General features: G+C 44.6%; 1 long non-coding RNA gene across 1 annotated transcript in view; it reads left to right on the plus strand.

Annotated features, from left to right (window-relative positions):
- The first annotated feature begins 1,271 nt into the window (after positions 1-1,271).
- Positions 1,272-4,241, plus strand: part of LOC132541900 (uncharacterized) — a 218,906-nt gene continuing 215,936 nt past the window's right edge. Inside the window, exon 1 of the long non-coding RNA XR_009553012.1 lies at positions 1,272-1,304. This is a non-coding gene — a long non-coding RNA (uncharacterized LOC132541900). The remainder of the gene's footprint in view (positions 1,305-4,241) is intronic.

The raw sequence follows: 4,241 nt of genomic DNA on the forward strand, positions 1-4,241 counted from the left end.
TGGGTAGATGCTCCAGGTGCCCTAAGGGGACTGAGACATCAGCACTTGGGGACTCAGAACCGAGGCCGGCACTGCCCCACATGCTACTAGATCTGTGCACCATCTGTGGTGATTCTGGGCGTCTTCCCCTCCACCCCCACCTTTGGGAATGAGACTGTGATCCTGGAGCCCCTAGCTCTCCTCCCCATGGCTATTTCTTGCCTCCACTATCTCTTCTCTTTCCTCCCAGGCCTCCATCCCTGCCCTCCACCTCTTTCATCTTATCTCCCATCCCCCACCTCTGCCCTTACCAGCAGACGCCCTCAAGCCCAAATCTCTCTGGAGGGGAAGATAGAAATTTGAAAAAAGGCTCCTGGTTCAAACTGAGTTTCCAAGGGGGTGCAGGAGGTCTCTTTGTTCAGTGCCCTCCGGCTCCTTAGATGGCAGGAGGGAACAGAAGTGGAAAAAGAGCAAATTCTGGGCCAGAAAACACAGAGTCCTAAGGATCAAATTAGGTTTGTTTGTTTGTTTTAATTTTTCCCTTTTTTGTTTACTTATTTAAAAAAATTTTTATTTATTATCTTTATTTATTTATTGGATATACAGCCAGAAATCAAGAGGGAAGAGGGAAGGATAGAGAGGAAGAGAGACAGAGAGACACTTGCAGCACTGCTTCACTCGTGAAGATTTCCTCCTGCAGGTGAGGACCGGAGACTCGAACCTGGGTCCTTGTGCATTGTAACATGTGTGTTCAACCAGGCCACTATTTATTTTTTAATGTTTTTTACTATCTATATTTATTTTTAAAGATATATTCATTTATTTTCCCTTTTGTTGCCCCTGTTTTTCTTTATTTTTTTTTAAGTATTTATTTTATTTTCAAGAGAGATGCAGAGGAAGTCAGACACAGAGAGAAATACCAGAGCACTGCACAGCTCTGGCTTATGGTGGTGCGGGGGATTGAACCTAGGACTTCGGAGCCTCAGGCATGAGAGCCTCTTTGCATTACCATTATGCTATCTACTCCCTGCCCTTGTTTTTCATCGTTGTTGTAGTTATTGATGTCGTCATTGTTGGACAAGACAGAAAGAAATGGAGAGAGGAGAGGAAAACAGAGAGGGGAAGAGAAAGATAGACACTGCAGACCTGCTTCACAGCCTGTGAATCGACTCCACAGCAGGTGGGGAGCCGGGACTTGAACCAGGATCCCTACACCGGTCCCTGCGCCCTGCGCCACATGCGCTTAACCCGCTGTGCTACCACCCGACTCCCTATCTATATTTATTTATTGGATAGAGACAGCCAGAAATCAAGAGGGAAGGGGGGTGATAGAGAGGGAGAGAGCCCTGCTTCACCACTCGCAAAGCTTTCCCCCTACAGTTAGGGACCGGGGGCTCAAACCTGAGTCCCTGCATATTGTGATATGTGCGCTCAATCAGTGCACCACCACCCAGCCCCTATTTATTTTTTGCCTCCAGGTATTTTTTGCTGGGGCTCAGTGCCTGCACCACAAATCTACTGCTCCTGGAGGTCATTTTTCCCGTTTTGTTGCCCTTGTTGTTGTTATTATTTTTATTGTTGCCACTGCTATTTGGATAGGACAGAGAGAAATGGAGAGAGGAGGGGAAGATGGGGGAGGGGGGAGAGAAAGAAAGACCCCTGCAAACCTGCTTCACCTATGGTGAAGTGACTGCCCCCCCTCCCCGCAGGTGGGTAGCCGGGGCTCAAGCTGGGATACTTGAGCTGGTCCTTGCAGTTCATGCCATGTGCACTTAACCCACTGCGCTACCGCCCAACCCCCCAAATTAGGGGTTTTATCCAACTTTATGGGGACTCTCAAGAGAGAAGAAGAAGAAGCTTCTCTAGCTTCACCCATAAAAGGTTAGTTAAGTCTTTTGTGCAGGGAAGTGGTTCAACAGACAGAACACAGGACTTGCATGTGTGAGGCTCTGGTAGCCCAAGGGCCTGGCATTACAAAAAAAAAAAAAAAAAGAGGGAGTCGGTGGTAGTGCAGCGGGTTAAGGCAGAAAGCACAAGGACTGGAGTAAGGATCCCGGTTCCAGCCCTTGGCTCCCCACCTGCAGGGCAGTCGCTTCAAAGGCGGTGAAGCAGGTCTGCAGGTGTCTATCTTTCTCTCCCCATCTCTGTCTTCCCCTCTTCTCTCCATTTTCTCTCTGTCCTATTCAACAACAACAACATCAATAACAACAAGAATAATAACAACAAAACAACAATGGCAACAAAAGAGAATAAATAAATAAATTTTTTAAAAATCTTTTAAAAAGGTGTGGTCTGGGAGATGGCAGAGTGGCTAAAGCACTGACTCTCAAGCATGAGGTCTCAAGTTCAATTTCCGACAGCACATGTACCAAATGATACCTGGTTCTTTCTCCTTCTCCTCCTATCTTTCAAATAAATAAATAAATAAAATTTTTAAAAAATAAAAGAAGAAGAGACATGAGGTTTAGTTTCTATCAGCTGGAGGAGTGTTGTCATTTTAGTCTCTTTCACAAATTGAAAAATAGGTAAATAGTAATACTTTTTTTTTTTTTTTACCAGAGTACTACTCAGCTAGTTTATGGAAATATCTGGGACTGTAACTCTTGGCTTCTTTAAACCTCAGGCATGAAAGTCTGTTACATAAACCACTGTGCTATCTTCTCAAACCAATTAAATAAATCTTTATTTTCTTTTTTTTAAGAAATCTTTTTTAAATTCTTTAATATTTATTTTCCCTTTGTTGCCCTTTTTTGTTATTGTTGTTATAGTTATTGATGTCGTCATTCTTAGATAGGACAGAGACAAATGGAGAGAGGAGGGGAAGACAGAGAGGGGGAAGAGAAAGACAGACACCTGCAGACCTGCTTCATCACCTGTGAAGTGACTCCCCTGCAAGTGAGGAGCCGGGGGCTCGAACCGGCAACCTTATGCCGATCCTTGTGCTTCGCACCACGTGCTCTTAACCCGCTGTGCTACACCCAACTCCCTTCTTTTTTTTTTTTTTACCGGAGCACTATTCAGCTCTGGTTTATGGTGGTGCAGGTGATTGAACCTGGGGCTTTGGAGCCTCAGGCATGAAAATCTGTCTGCATAACCACTATGTTATGAACCCATGCCCTATTTATCTATTTTTTGCAGCCAAGGTCATTGCTGGGCTTGGTGCTGGCACTAGGAATACGAATCCACTGTTCTGGGCAGCCATTATTTCCTTTTTTTCTTCTTTATTTTTATTAGAACAGAGAAATTGAGAAAGGAAAAGGTGAGAGAAAACATCCCCCCTGCAGGAGGGGCTGCAGTTTGAGCCCCGGGGCCCTGCACATGGTGAGAAGTGCACTTAACCATTTGTGCCACCACCCAGAACCCTTAAATCTTAAATATTTCAGCCCAGGAGTTGGCCACAAGAGATAAAGCATTGGACTCTCAATCATAGGGTCCCAAGTTCCATCCTAAGTACTACATGTACCTGTGTGATGCTCTGGTTCTTTCTTTCCCTCTTTCAGTAATTATTAAATGAATCTTAAAATACACACACAATAAAAAAAATGTTTGCAGCCTGGGAGGCTGTACAGCAGATAGAGCACCATACTGACAAGCATAAGGTTCAGAGTTCAATCCTCGACACTGCATATGCCAGAGTGCTGTTCTGGTCCTCTGTATCTCTCTCATGACTACATAAATAACCCTTTAAAATAAATATTTTCCCAGTCACTTCGTTGAAACCAAGGAAGAACAGTTTTCTTTCTTTTCTCTTTTTAAAATTTTTTTAATATTTATTTTCCCTTTTGTTGCCCTTGTATTTTGTTCTTGTTGTAGTTATTACTGTTGTTGTTATTGATGTCATTGTTGTTAGATAGGACAGAGAGAAATGGGAAGAGGAGGGGAAGACAGAGAGGGAGAGAAAGACACCTGCAGACCTGCTTCACCACTTGTGAAGCAACACCCCTGCAGGTGGGGAGCTGGGGGCTTGAACCAGAATCCTTCTTCCGGTCCCTGCTCTTCGTGCCACATGTGCTTAACCTGCTGCACTACCGCCCAACTCCCTTTTTTTTGTTTTTTTTTTTTTAGTTTTTAGCTCAGAAAGGAAGTGGAAGGTCAGACCCTTTGTCCAGTTAGCTCCTGCTTTGTGCTGTGAACAGGCTGTGCCTTTGCTACTAGCTGCCAGTCCTACGTATTTTTTTCCTCCTTGAAAGCCTGTGATCACAATCCAGGCAGGCAAAGCATGGCCCCAGTGCAGTCATTTACAAAGAGGAGAGGAGACAGGG

This window comes from Erinaceus europaeus, chromosome 12, assembly GCF_950295315.1.
Source record: "Erinaceus europaeus chromosome 12, mEriEur2.1, whole genome shotgun sequence".
NCBI lineage: Eukaryota > Metazoa > Chordata > Mammalia > Eulipotyphla > Erinaceidae > Erinaceus > Erinaceus europaeus.